Source organism: Lithobates pipiens, unplaced genomic scaffold, assembly GCF_037356315.1.
Source record: "Lithobates pipiens isolate NorthernLeopardFrog02 unplaced genomic scaffold, aLitPip1_a1.2 Scaffold_8, whole genome shotgun sequence".
Classification (NCBI taxonomy): domain Eukaryota; kingdom Metazoa; phylum Chordata; class Amphibia; order Anura; family Ranidae; genus Lithobates; species Lithobates pipiens.
This window is the reverse complement of record NW_027507903.1, coordinates 445,185,083-445,200,691: the sequence shown is the minus strand read 5'-3', so window position 1 is coordinate 445,200,691 and position 15,609 is coordinate 445,185,083.

Sequence of the window (15,609 nt, the reverse complement as noted above, 5' to 3'; positions counted from 1 at the left end):
GACAATGATCTTGTAGCCTAGGCCATCTTTATGTAGAGCAAGAATTTTTTTTTTTTCAGGTCCTCAGAGAGTTCTTTGCCATGAGGTGCCATGTTGAACTTCCAGTGACCAGTATGAGAGAGTGAGAGTGATAACACCAAATTTAACACACCTGTTCCTCATTCACACCTGAGATCTTGTAGCACTAACGTGTCACATGACATTAGGGAGGGAAAATGGCTAATTGGGCCCAATTTGGACATTTTCACTTAGGGGTGTACTCACTTTTGTTGCCAGCGGTTTAGACATTAATGGCTGCGTGTTGAGTTATTTTGAGGGGACAGCAAAAGTTATACAAACTGTACACTCACTACTTTACATTGTAGCAAAGTATAATTTCTTCAGTGTTGTCACATGAAAAGATAGAATAAAATATTTACAAAAATGTGAGGGCTGTACTCGCTTTTGTGAGATACTGTATATGTAATAATTGTCAGGGTAATGTTTAGAGAAAGTGGTGCAATAGTTGCATTTTGTAGTTTGATTTTCTGCTATGTTTCAGTTGGTGTTATTATTCTTTGTAATGTTTTAACAGGATGGTATGGTTTATTACAGTACAGTGCTAAATTCGTTTTCATCTATTTATTTGAATTCATGGTTGTTGTATATATTGCTTGCGGTTATTGGTATTTTTAATGTTGTTATTTTGTCTTGTTTCTGTTTGTTATAGTGATTTTGTGTTGTCTTGTAGAATGTATATATGAAAAATCCAGGCTACATATATAAGATCTAATTAACTTGGCTCATCAGCAGGTGCCATATCACAGTGTACTGTATGTGAAAACCTATATCAGTATAATAATGGCTGTGCTAAAAAAAAAGTGTATATGTGCAAAATGTCTTGTGAATCTTAAATTTACCAAATCAAATCATGTGAAACCCTCAAACTTTTAAATAAAGTGACAGTGCAAACACAAAATCAATAACTCTCAATTATTGAATGAACCTACAAAATTGTGACTTATTTTAATGAAAAATATGTGCAAAAGGATACCCCAAAATGTATATATCTAATGCAATAGTGATACTACATGGACCTTCAAAAATAAGTAATGTGACAATTCAAAAATACAAAACCAAAAAATAAAAAAAATAAAAAAGTCAAAAAATTTCTAAAGTTCAGTAAATGTTCAAAACACCACAAAGTGCAAACGTGCAAGTAAATCACAAAGAGTGTCCTCCATCGAAAATGTATTTCTTTCATCTCCCAAAATCTGGTACTTAGGAATTAGCTTAATTCCTGTGCAGATAATGATCACTGGAATGTCCTCTCTTGGTGAAACTTTACATGTTGAAGTATTGCATTAGATGTAGACATTTTGGGGTATACTTGTGCACATATTTTTCATTAACATTTTTTAGCTTCATTCAATAATGGAGAGTTATTGATTTTGTGTTTGCACTGTCACTTTATTTAAAAGTTGGAAGATTTCACATACTGTATTTTTCGGCATATGACACTTGCCGGCGTATAAAACACACACCCCAAGTTTAGGAGGGAATTTAAAAGAAAAAAACTTTTAGGAGGGAAGTTTAAGGAAAAAAAAATTACATTTAAATGCCCATTAATGCAGCCTTGTCAGTCATTTGCAGCCTTGCCAGTCATTTACAGCCTTGTTAGTCATTTGCAGCCTTGCATTGCAGCCTTGTCAGTCATTTGCAGCCTTGCATTGCAGCCTTGCATAGCAGCCTTCCATTGCAGCCTTGTCAGTCATTTGCAGCCTTGCATTGCAGCCTTCCATTGCAGCCTTCCATTGCAGCATTGTCAGTCATTTGCAGCCTTGCAATTGCAGCCTTGTCAGTCATTTGCAGCCTTGTCAACTATTTTCAGGCTTGTCAGTCATTTGCAGCCTTGTCAACTATTTTCAGGCTTGTCAGTGTCTTTACTATTCTAAAAATGGCGCCGCCGAGATACAGAGTGGATGTCCTGTGTATCTCGGCGGCGCTCGGTAGTTCTCGGCCGTTCTCGACGGCTTTCGGGTATTTTCGGCCGCACTCGGCCATTCTCGGCTATTTTCTGCCCTTCTCTCCTATTTTCGGCCATACCTAAAGCCGCCGAGAATGGCCGAGTTTGGGCGAAAATTGCTGAGAACGGCCCAAAATGCCCAAAAGCCGCCGAGCGCAGCAGAGAAGGTTAGGAACGACGGGGATCGGCGTATAACACGCATCTTCAATTTTCCCCTTATTTTAAGGGGAAAAAAGTGCGTGTTATATGCCGATAAATATGGTAATTTGATTAGGTAAATTTAGGATATACAACACATTTTGCACATTTTCACTTTTTTTCGTGCGGTCATCATTATTATACTGGCATCGGTCTTGTAGAATGTAACTGTATCCTAGTTATTTCCCTTTGGGATTAATAAAGTATACAGAACTATGAATTTTATAAATGCATTCAGCAGAAAACTGTTTAAATCTAAGGGGGTATATTTACTGTATAAGTTGACTGGCACATCACTCAACATTCACTAGACAACTCTATTTATAAAGCACATTCACCCAACATTAGTGTACAATAAATTCCATGACATTTGGCAGCATCTGTTCCTCAGTTTAAAAAAAGATCCTACTATAACATTTAGCTGTTATAAAATAATACTATTTATGCTACATACAAGATAAAACAAGATCACCAAGAGGGTGAACTGATAAAAAATAATGAATATAGTCCCAAGTCTTTGAAAAAAACAAAAAGCAAGGTCTTCTGCAGCTGTCCTCACACAAGGAATGCACTTAAGAGCAAAAAAAACATTACTAGGGTAGCCAGATAGCTTACTACCCCAACCACCCATGTATACTATTTATTACTACTACAACTACGGTAACTAATAATGACTCGGACACTGAGGTAAATGGCCTGTTCAGCCTTTATTAACAATAAACCAATAAAAAATATAATCTTTATTTCAATATTTAACCATTTTAAATATTTCAAATGTATTCCAGTTCAACTCCAAGTAATTGGTTGCTGATCCCTGACGACCCCCCTTTTACTTTTGAGCCTGTAATCCTTTTTAGTTAGCATCCGTCCCCAGCCGCCAACTTGCTTCAGAGACTCACTAACTGACCACAGACCCCCACAACTTATCACTCATTAGTCCGGCCTGACGCCAGACCACCCGGGAGGACTCAATACCTGTGATGGGTCCTAACATTGTCTAATACCTCCCGCTCTAACTCTGAATCCGTATCTCTGTCGTCAAGGACCCAACCGCAAGGACACTCCTTCCAAGTTCACACCTCAAAATTGTCTGTAGGGCGGGAGGGAATGTTCCTCCTCTCTTGCTGACTCCGGACTGCTGTCTCAACTTCACCCCAAACTCTGTACTGCATACTTCTCTCCACCCCTCTCATCAATACACCAAACGGGTAAGCCCAGTAACTTTCTTACCCCTCCTATATTAACTCTTTCCTCACGTAACTACTTGCACCCACTCATGCTGTACTACGCCTACTTTTCAATGCAGCGGGGTACATGTCTAAAACAGAAAAACAATGTAGTGATCATCTACTGCAGTTAAATCTTTAAAGGATTAGAGTACAAAATCAAAAATTTGAATGCTGCTCCGTCTTGCTAAGGTGGGAGAACCGCTCACAGCATGGTTATTGATGACCAATGACTGCTCATCATGAAGATCGAACGTCTCACTGCCGGCTGACAGGCTGAAGGTAGGCAGGCAGAGAAACCCAATGTTTAACTGCAGGTTTAACTACACCAGGTGTGCGCTATGCAGTGTCTCTCTTTTTTTGTCTTTTTACAAATGTAACATTCGTTCTATTTAAAAAAAAGTTAAATGATACCTTTGAAGCACATTCACTTGTCACATTAATTGAACACTAAGGTTTAGTTCGAGGCAGGTTTGGGTGCCAAATCTGAACCCTGCTAAAATCACTAAGAGACATTTTCTTCTGGCTGACAGGCAAGGAATTGTTGAACAAATGGCATTGTTTTTCTTAATTTTGTATGGCAGGGAACAGCAATTTTAAAAGTACTTAAAGTGAAACAGTAAAATGCAAAATTCCATTACATAAAATGCCTAGAGGATGTGCCCTTAACCAGCTGTGAAGTAGTGCATCTGTATGATGTTTACAACCTACTGCATGTGCGCTTTTTATGGCATTTTTATTATAATTTTTTTTTACTAGTAATGGTAGCAATCTGTGATTTTTATTGGGACTGTGACATTGCGGCAGACTGATCGGACACTTTTGACTCTTTTTTGAGACTATTGACATTTATACAGCAATCAGAGCAATATAGCCACTGATTACTGTATAAATGTCATGGGCAGGGAAGGGGTTAACACTAGGGGGTGGACAAGGGGTTAAATGTGTGTCCTAGAGAGTGATTCTAACTGTGGGGGGATGGGACTGCCTGAAGGAGAAGATATATCGCTGTTCATATTTAGTATGAACAACAGATGCGTCTCCTCACCCCTGACAGAACAGAGATCTGTCTGTTTACATTGACAGACTTACGCTCTGTGTCTCTCAGGAGGGATCACAGGTGTGGGCATGCCCCCTAGTGGTCTTAACGTATACCTACGGCAATTTGAAAAAGGGGAGCCAACCTGCCGCAGTATAACTGTGGCGCTGATCTTCTAGTGGTTAAACAGATCCACCAATAGGAATATTCTTTTTTGTAACCTAATAATTCTCCTCATGATAACATAACTACTCAAGTTTGGTAATTTTTTTAAAATAATTTTTCTGTTCTTGGGCTGTATTGGCGTACAGTTTTGCATCATTTTACGCTTATTCCTTCTGCTGGGAAATAACAGTTGAATTCCGTAAAACACAGATTATTGTCTGCCAGTTAGTATCAATGGCTATGTTATTTACAGGGAGAAATTTATTATTGAATTTAATTTATGCAATTAGCTTAGTATCTACAGTATGTACAGTATATCACAATCAGGTTATTATTTATGGTATTTGCATATGACGTATTGTAATAAATATACATTTATTTTTCTATAGTTCAGTCTGTACTTGCTTTGATTTTTTTGTGTTTTCTTAAAGAATTCTGCTTGGCTAAAATGAACTCCATGTATCCATTCAGGCATGGAGCCCTTACCTGCCCCCCCTTCTCTCCCCTGATTGTCTGACTGACTTTGATTGACAGCCGTGGGAGCCAGTAGCGCTGCTGTTCTGTATCAGCCAATCAGGAGGCGCGTCGTGGATGGCTGAGGGGATCGTGGACATCACTGAAGAGAGAAGGGGCTCAAGTAGGTAATTAGGGGGGTGCTGGGGGGCTGCTGCACACAGAAGGTTTTTCATCTTAATGCATAGAATGCATTAAGATAAAAAACCTGCCTTTACAATTCCTTACAACAATCATTCTTACATTGGAGACACTGTGATTTAGCTGACTAAATTAATCATTGTGGTATTCCCTGACATAACAGTTTTTTAGGTTTCTAGACACATTTTTCCTAAACATTGCATGTAATCCTAAAACTGTCAATTCACTGTGCAGTTCTGCAGTATTTACCACAAAACACTCAAAACTGTCAGTAAATATGGCATGAAAAGGAGTTAAAGTCAATTCACAGAAGCAAATAAATAATTAAATCCATGCGGTAATTAAGCAGGGATTCTTAACTAGGGTTCCTCCAGAGGTTACCAGGGGAAAATTGTATGAAAAACTGCACACACATATAAATACCCTTCTTACACCAATAAAAAAAGACAAGGTTTTTTTTTATTGGTGGAAAAAAGGGTATTTATATATGTGCGTAATTTTTGTTTAGTATTTTCATTCAATATTTGACATTTTTAAAGATATTTTGTATTACTTAATTGAACTTATTTGTTCATGATTAGGGATGGGCTTTATGTTCGAGTCGAACATGAGTTTGACTCGAACATTGGCTATTTGCCAGTTCACGAACAGCGAACAATTTTGGGTGTTCGCGGCAAATTCTAAAGACGCAGAACACCCTTTAAAGTCTATGGGAGAGATTTAAAGGCTTGCATGCATGGTATTGTCATAAAAAGTGTTTGGGGACCTGGGTCCTGCCCCAGGGGAAATGTATCAATGCAAAAAAAAGTTTTAAAAATGGCAGTTTTTCCGGGAGCAGTGATTTTAATAATGCTTAACGTGAAACAATAAAAGTGTAATGTTCCTTTTGATTTCATACCTAGGGGGTGTCTATAGTATGCCTGTAAAGATAAATACAGCATATTTTGATTGCGGTATTTTAGTAGCATTTTTTTTTTTAATTTGCAAAAAACATTTTGAAAAATGCTATGAGCTATTTACCACAAATTTTAAAGAGGAAAACATTGCTTTGTGAATGGAGTCACCAGACCATTTATTTCAACAGCAATCTTCCCTTAACTGTTATAGCACCAATCACAGTATTGGTGTCACCAGTCCCCAAATAGTATCGCTCAGTGTCAGATTTGTCCACCGCAATGTTGTAGTCCCGCTAAAAATCTCAGATCGCCGTCATTACTAGTAAATCTATCCCCTATTTTGTAGATTCTATAACTTTTCCGCAAACAAATCAATATACGCTTATTGGGATTTTTTTTTACAAAAAATAAGTATAGCAGAATACCCATTGACCTAAATTTATGAAGACATTTATTATTTTATTTTTTATTGAGAATGTTTTATAGCAGAAAGTAAAAAATATTGTTTTTATTTGAAATTGTCGGTCATTTTTTGGTTACAGCTAAAAAAAAGAAAAAGGAAGGGGGCGTGGCCGGCAGCCGAGGAGTATGGCCACAGTGTGAGAGAGCCCCGTCCGCCGCCCAAATACCGGAGCTATCTACAGCATTCCTGAGCGGTTTTTCACGGCGGTTTTGGTTCCCCTGAGGTCGGGCAGAGGCGTAGATCATGTCCCAGCAAAGGAAGGAGGCTAAAAGACTCAGCCGCATGACGGATTTCTACCGTCAGCCCCGCGATGTGCAGGCCCAAGATGGCGCCCGAAAGCTGGAGGACAGGGAGGGAGGCAGACGCGCTACTGATGGATCTCAGATGCCTAATCATTCACAACCCCAGGCTGATCTTTCACTGAGAGGTAAATAGCACTCCCCAACAGCCTCTTCCACATCTAGCCCTATTAAAGCTAAGCAGCCGCACGTTCAAAGGGAGGAGGAGGAAGGACTGTGCAATGCATCTTTAAACGATACAAGAGAATTGCAGGACTCCATCTTAGAATTCCCCACAAATAATCAACCGGTTATTGATACCACACTCAAAGATATGTTAGTATCTCTTCGCAGCACGCTACATGCGGACATTTTATCTCTTACTAACCACTTTAAAGAAGAAGTGAAGGCAGTAGATACTAGAGTGTCTCATATTGAACATAAGATGGGAGAATTTGCGGGTACTATCAACAAAGTGATTGATGCCCATAACGATAGGGAGGATGACCTGCTTTCGATGAAGGAAAAAATGGCCGACCTCGAGGACCGCTCGAGGAGAAATAATATCAAAGTCAGAGGCATACCAGAATCGGTCAAATCACCAGATCTCCTTCCATATTTTCAAAAGATCCTGCAGGAAGCATTACCAGAAGCGTCATTGACAGATCTTACTGTAGACAGAATCCATAGGCTTCCTAAACCTAGACACATACCGGAACATCTACCGAGAGACACGATTGCTAGGATCCACTTCTATCAAACGAAAGAGAAATTTCTCCTGTGTGTTCGCAACCCAGATGATATGCCTCCATCTGCTCTGGGCCTATCCTTTTTTCCAGATTTTTCAGCCTTTACGATGCAAAGACGCAGGAATATGGCGACTATAACGAAGCCACTGAGGAATCACCGTATTCCATATAAATGGGCCTATCCAGCGAAACTCCTCGTCTCCAAGGACGGTGCAACAATTGCTATCAAATCCGTGGAGGAAGGAATTAGACTCCTACGCGAATGGCGTATATTGGATGCAGATGACAGTTCACACTCAGGTACACCTTCTCCCCGGACGGGATCTCCTGCCTGGCTGAGGCGACTATCAGACTGACCACCCAGGTATACATATTCATCATCGCCCTTAGAGCTCCGGTACACGGCGGACTATTGAAAAGTTCTCTTTTGCCCTCTACTGTTTAGGGGTTGTTTTCCCTACTGATTCCATTGAATCACCTTTTTTTTAATTGTTTTTGTGTTTTAAGAACTTTTAAGGTTCACTTCGAATAACTTCAACTTAGAGCACTACAATCTCCAGGATACGGGGACAGTTCGATTACAAATTAGGGTTTCTCCCATTGGGTGGCAGACTTTATTTCAGCCCCTATTTTACAGTCATTGATATGTGAGTGATCTTTTGTTTTTTTCATTTTTTTTCGATTCATTATTTTTATTTTTTTTGTTGTTTTCTTCATTTTCAATACTTTGCTAACTACTGTAATCCTATAGCGGTGTAATAGTTCATACTGTACACCTGGTTTTGTTTCAAGGTTTTACATACACCACAACATGGGTTTCAAGGTAACTTCATTTAATGTGAGAGGCCTTAACAGTCCTCACAAGAGGAGCCTACTTTGGAGAGAAGCTACGAAATTACATAGTGACATTTTATGTCTACAAGAAACCCATTTTGTGGACTCTAAACACCCGCAACTGAGTAATAGGCATTTCCCAACTACCTTCTTCTCGAATGCCCAGAAAAAACATAGAGGTGTGGCAATCCTGCTTAGAGATACATTACAGTTTAACTGTATACAGGTTGAAGTGGATAATGCGGGCAGGTATATTATTTTAGTAGGTGAGATTAATGGTACAGTCTATACCATAGTGAACGTATATGTTCCGAATGCTAAACAATTGTCCTTCCTTAACAAAGTGAAAAAAAAAGTGGCAGCAATGCGCAGGGGTTTCCTTCTACTCTGCGGTGACTTCAACACAATTCCAAATCAAACCTTGGACGTCTCCTTTCGTCCCAACAAACCCAGAGATAGAGTCACCCTATGGCTTTTATGGCTTCGAAGGTTTGTTTGATGTGTGGCGATGCCAACATTCCACAGAACGTGACTATTCCTACTTCTCTAGTGTACATAACTCATACTAAAGAATCGATCTGTTTCTAGTAGACAAATTTATTTTACAAAAAATTAGCATGTCCTGCATTCACAATATTTCATGGTCAGATCATGCTCCAATATCTGTGATGGTGGAGGGGAGACAGGCTGAGACTAGAGCAAACAGATGGAGAAATTATGCATCTTTGTTCTCACATCCTAAATTTTCGCAGGAGATTACTTCCGAGCTTCGAGAGTTTTTTGTCCGCAATGCTGGGTCTGTTTCAGATCCTTTTATAGTATGGAACACACACAAGGCTTTTATGAGAGGGGTTCTCATAAAGCTAGGATGCATAGCCAAAAAACAGAAAACCCACAAAATAGATTGCCTTCTTGCCCAAATTGGTAAACTGGAATCTCTCAATAAACAGGTCCCTGGTAAAATTATGGTTCACAATTAGATGGCCTCAGGCATGAACTTAGACTACTTCTGATTTCCAATCATGATTATACATTAAAGAAATGGAAAGCTCGTTTCTATCACCAAGGGAATAGGGCGGGGAAACTTTTAGCTAGGCAAACGAAGGAGAAAATCATTAAACAGAGAATTCCCTTCATCCACCACCCGATCAGCGGAGCTAGATTGGCCAATCCGAAAGATATAGCCAGCGCTTTTAGGGATTACTATAGTGTTTTATATAATTTGAAGGATGATAAGTCTATCCCTCAGCCAACTACGGAAACGATTGATAGTTTTCTAAATAAAATAGCACTCCCTACACTTGATCAAGACCAATTGAAGGCGCTACACGATCCCATAACGCTAACTGAACTTCAAAAAACGATTTTAGCACTACCATTAAATAAATCTCCAGGTCCGGATGGGTTTTCATCTGAGTATTACCGTAACTTTTACCCCATTTTAGGTCAACATTTATTAAACACTTTCGAGAAAGCCTCATCGAACTCTTCGTTCCCCCCAGAAATGCTGGCTGCCACGGTCATAACCCTACCCAAACCAGGAAAATCAACAGATGCCCCTCAGAATTTTAGGCCTATTTCCCTATTAAACGTAGACATGAAGATTTATGCAAAAATATTAGCCAACAGATTGTCAAAAATTTTACCAACTTTAATTAAAAATGATCAGGTGGGATTTATTCAGGGCCGCCAGGCACCAGACGCAACTAGGAGAATTGTGAATTCGATTCATGCGGCGGAGGTCTCGGGGGATCCTTCTCTGCTTCTAACTCTAGACGCGGAGAAGGCCTTCGATAGGGTCCATTGGGCATACCTGAGTCGAGTACTTGACAAATTTGGGATGGAGGGGAATATCAAATCAGCCATCACAGCCCTTTATACTTCTCCTTCAGCTATGGTTTATACAGAAGGCATGTTTTCTGACAGTTTTAATATCACCAACGGGACCCGGCAGGGGTGCCCGTTATACCCCCTAATATTTGCACTTTTAATGGAACCCTTAGCTGAGACAATTCGTACACACCCATGCGTCTCAGGTATCCCTATCTTAAAGCAATCGCATTCTATCACTCTATTTGCGGACAATGTCATTTTGTCCCTGTCCCGTCCAACCACTTCACTGCCAGCAGTTCATGATATTTTGGAACAATTTAATAGAATTTCATATTATAAAGTGAATGCATCCAAATCTAATATGCTTGCGATCAACGTTAAAGATAAAACTCTACTACTTTTAGCTACACATTTTCCGTATCCGTGGACAAACCAACCAATTCAATATCTGGGGGTTAAAATTATGTCTCCTAGTTCTGGATTATTTAGAGCGAATTTTGTGCCACTCCTGTCCTCCCTCCATCAGGAATTGGATAGACTTGGGAAATTTCATCTTACCTGGATGGGCAGATTGGCAGCATACAAAATGCTAATCCTTCCAAAACTATTATATTTGTTTAGGGCCCTACCTATAAAGATTCCCTTGTCGTTCTTCTCGTCAGCCCAAGCTCAACTTTCCTCCTTTGTCTGGCAGGGGAGGAAGCCTAGATGCCCCAAGACTATTCTCTGCAGGAAATGGGAGATGGGCGGCATGGGGTTTCCTATTTTAAAAGATTACTACATGGCATGTCTGTTAGATCAACTGAAGTTTTGGTTTCAACGTCAGGCAGGGAAACAATGGGTAGCGATAGAGCAATCATGGCTAGGCCCCAACTCCTTACACACTACATTGTTGGCCTCCTCTTTTGCCGGCACACCATTTAAATCAGAACATCCCATTATCCACTTGGTACTGGACATATGGAATAATTTTATCCAAAGCGTTACAGATCATCAGGTTTTGAAACCCTGGTATGCAAATATTCATTGCCATCATCAGCTTCGTTCACCTATTTACGAATTGCTTCCTTTTTAAACCAACATAGGGGTTCCTCCATTAAAATACCACATCAGGCATGGTCGTTTTGGTCTGATGAAGCAACATTCAAAGGGGGGATTTCCCTTTTCTATAACTTGTTACAAGAGAAGGGTCGTTTTAGCAGGATGCCTCCCGTCCAGAAGTGGGAGAGAGATCTTGCTTTATCCTTTTCAGCAGACCAGTGGAAGGTGGCGATACAAAGTAACTGTCGATTCATCAGGTCCATCTCTCACTGGGAGACTACACAGAAAATTCTGCTTAGATGGTATTACACCCCCTACATTACGGCAAAGTTCACAAAGGGTGCCTCGCATGATTGCTGGCGAGGCTGTGGGAGGATTGGTACACTGATACATATGATATGGGACTGCCCCCATCTAAGAAGTTTTTGGAGGGGGGTATTTTCATTAATCTCCAAAATTACAGGCATTATCAGAACAGCAACTCCAGAATTAGCAATTTTGAATCTGAATATAGATCAATTTCCTCCACCTCTTAGAATGATAACGGTTCAAATTCTATCCACAGCAAGGCTCCTAATCGCTAGAAACTGGAAAACTCCTACCTCTCCTAATGTTAGTGAGCTCACTAAAAAAATAGATGAAACTTTTAAATATGAACAGATTCTTGCCTCAACGGAAGGGAAACCTTATAGATTGTATTCTCAGTGGTCACCTTGGATTGAAGCCAGGAAAATCGTATAAGTTTATGTAACTGTTTTTCTAGAATCTTTCTGTATTTCTTTTGTTTTACAACGTGTTATACTGAAGGAATGGTAAACAGTTTCAGTATAATGATAAATCTTGAGAGGATAAATATCTCTTTCCATGATAGAATTTGCACTTGGGTTTCAAGACTGATTTGTTGTGGGTCTCATTTGTACAAAATCTTTCTCGTTTATACCGATTGTTTCGAGATATTTACTGTAATGTCTTATCCTTTCAATAAAAAATATAAAAAAAAAAAAAAAAGAAAAAGTGCAGGGGCTATCAAATATCACCAAAAGGAATCTCTATTTTTGAAAAAAAAAATGACATCAATTTCATTTGGGCACAGCTCCGACGACCGCAGAATTTTCAGTTAAAGCGGCGCAGTGCCATATCGCAAAAATTTACCTGGTCAGGAAGTGAGTAAAACCTTCCGAGGCTGAAGGGGTTAATGCGTTCTAAGCAGTGGACATCCGAAAGACCTAAGACTACTGCTGGCTGCCCCCATCTTGGATGTGATGTCAGCAGCCATAACAGCAGACCTAACACTCAGTTTTCACCCTGTAGTATTCCCCATCACCCCATCCTTGGAAGCTACATGAAAGGTTATGTAGGGTGTGTTGGAGGAACTGGGACAGTACACACAGTAATTAGACATTTCCAGAAGAGGAGAGGTGTGTGACCTGAATGCAGGGAGGAAGCTGTACTAGGTAATTGACTACTCTGAAGAAGTCAAATTTTCTAGAAAATTTAAAGACACATTACAAGTGATTATGTAAAGGAAAAATTATGTTATGCTATATTTCTGTAAATACAATATTCAGTCTATAGCTTTATAGTAAGAGTGGAGTCTTATTTTACAGTGAGGGAAATTTACTACGAATGGAGCAGAGTCTGGAGCAGATATACATGGCAAAAAATCAGCTTCTATCTATATTTTTTAAAGCTTAACTGAGCAAGTTACAAGTTGATTACAATGCACAGCTGTACCAGAGTCTGGCTGCTACAGTCTTAGTACAATATTTTCTGGAGTATAAGACGAGCCCCCCTAATTTTCAATTTTTTTCCCAGTTTTTGCCTATGCTCACCATATAAGATGGGCCCCCTTCCGAGGCTTTATATTTCCTTCTTCTTACTGGAGCTGGAGCCATACCGCACTGAGCCAATCACAGCAAGTGATGTAGTCTATTATTGAATACAAAGCCTGCTCAGATTGGCAGAGGCTGTAACATGATCAGCCTGCGCCTCTCTAACTCTCAAAGCCAATCAGAGCAGGCTACAGTATGTAGCCTACTTGGATTGGTAAAGGTTGTTACTCCAAACCAAGCAGGCTCTGTATTCATTAATAGAATACATCACTCACCGGGATTGGCTCAGCAGTGTGTACTGTATGTAGCCGAAGCAGTATTACCACACATCCACCATCTGCCAGGTGGCATTTTGTACCAGGCATTTAAGACGACCCTCTTTTTGCTGTTTTTTTTAAGTGTAAAAGGTTGTCTTATCCGCCGGAAAATATGGTAAATGTTCCTTATTCTGTACCAACTGTACACCATAGGAAAACTTCCAAATACTTAAATAAATGATGGGAGTTGGTTCAAACATGGCCAAGGCCAGGCCTTTAAAGCGGGGGTCCGCCGTTTTTTTTTTTTTAAAAGCCAGCAGCTACAAATACTGCAGCTGCTGACTATGGGAATCAGGAAGTGGAGCCTTCCGGCTTCATTTCCCAGTTCCCTACTGCGCATGCGCGAGTCGCACTGCGCAATAAGGATGGTCCCCGCTGTCTCTGGGATCCGTGTGTTTCCCAGCAGGCAGCAGGGGACTTTCGGAAAGGGGCGTCGATTCTGCGGAAAGGGGCGTACCTTCTGCAGAATCTACGCCGGAAGTGGGTGCAGATACCTGTACTGTACAGGTACCTGCACCCCCCTCCCCCCTGAAAGGTGCCAATTGTGGCGCCGGAGGGGAGGAGGATTCCAATGAGCGGAAGGTCCACTTTAGGGTGGACCTCCACTTTAAAGTGATTGTAAAGGTTGTAATTTTTTTTTTTTTTAAATAACAAATATGTTATTTATATGGAATGGTTTTCCACACAGCAGCCCTGATCCTATTCTTTTTGGGTCCCCCACCAGCGGCCCTGGCTCATCCCCCCTGCTGAGTGGCTGTAATAGCAAGCCTCTTGCTTTGGGGGTCACTCGAGCAGGCATGCTCCTGAGCCACGCTCCTGTGAATGGACATTGTCCTGTCCCCCACCTGCTCTCTCCTCATTGGCTCACTAGCTGTGATTGATAGTAGCAGGAGCCAATGGCTCCAGTTGCTGTGTGAGCAAATGAGGAGAGAGAGACTTGGGGGAGATGACTTGGGGAAGATGTGACTATCATGCACATCGCTGGCTTGAGATGGGTCTCAGGTAAGCATAAGGGAAGGGGGGGGTTGCACCCGGAAGGTTTTGTACCTTAATACATACTCATTAAGGTTAAAAAAAAAACTTCTGCCTTTAGAACCACTTTCATTTTCCACTCTTGATGATTCATCAGTGGGATTACAAGTTCACTAAAGTAAAAATTATTACAGAGTGTTTAATTCTGCACTGCACTGCTGTGATCTTGTTTCACACAAAACATGACATAATCCTTGTACTTTCTTGTAAAAAGAGCAGATTGTGGTCACACCATTCATTAATGGAATACAATTTTGTATTAAAGCCTCCTTTTTATATCTCCACTTACCAAATTGACAAAGTTGTCCGTTTTAAGATTTGAAATGCTTTATAATAAAAGAAAATGACCTATAAATGCCCCTTAAAGCTGATGCAGCCCTCTGTACATGCGAACAATTTAAATTTGTTAATTATTTTCTCAAAAGAGGACTGTAAATTTGTAAGAATTATTTAATCCCATTGCCTTGTGATGGTGGGATATTGCTTTTTAATGAAGGTTATCAGACAGACAGACAGTAAGTGACTTTATGTATGCGCACAAGAAAGGTAAAAGCACACAGTCCAATTAAAAATTAAATTACCAGTTTGTCCAAGCACCTTTTTAAAGTGCAATTCCAGCTTGGGACAAATACAAAAACTGGATCCCCCAACAGCTCCAGCTTCTTTACTCACCCTGTCTCCAGCACTGTGCCCTACATACTCATTTATTCACTAATCCAGCTTATGTCTTTTTTATGGTCATAAGTAGGGATGGGCGAACAGTTCGGCCTGAGCATAAGTTCAGGCCGAGCTTTGGTTGTTCGGGTGTTCTGCAGAACACCAAACAATATGCAGTGTTCAGGGCAAATTCAAAAGTCGCCGGTACACCGTTAAAGTCTATGGTAAATTAACATAAAAAATCAAAAGTGTTAATTTTAAAGGCTTATATGTAGGGATGAGCTTCGTGTTCGAGTCGAACATACGTTCGACTTGAACATCGGCTGTTCGCCTGTTCGGCGAAGTCCGAACGTTTTGGTCCGTTCGTGCCAAATTCGTGTGGCGCTCACG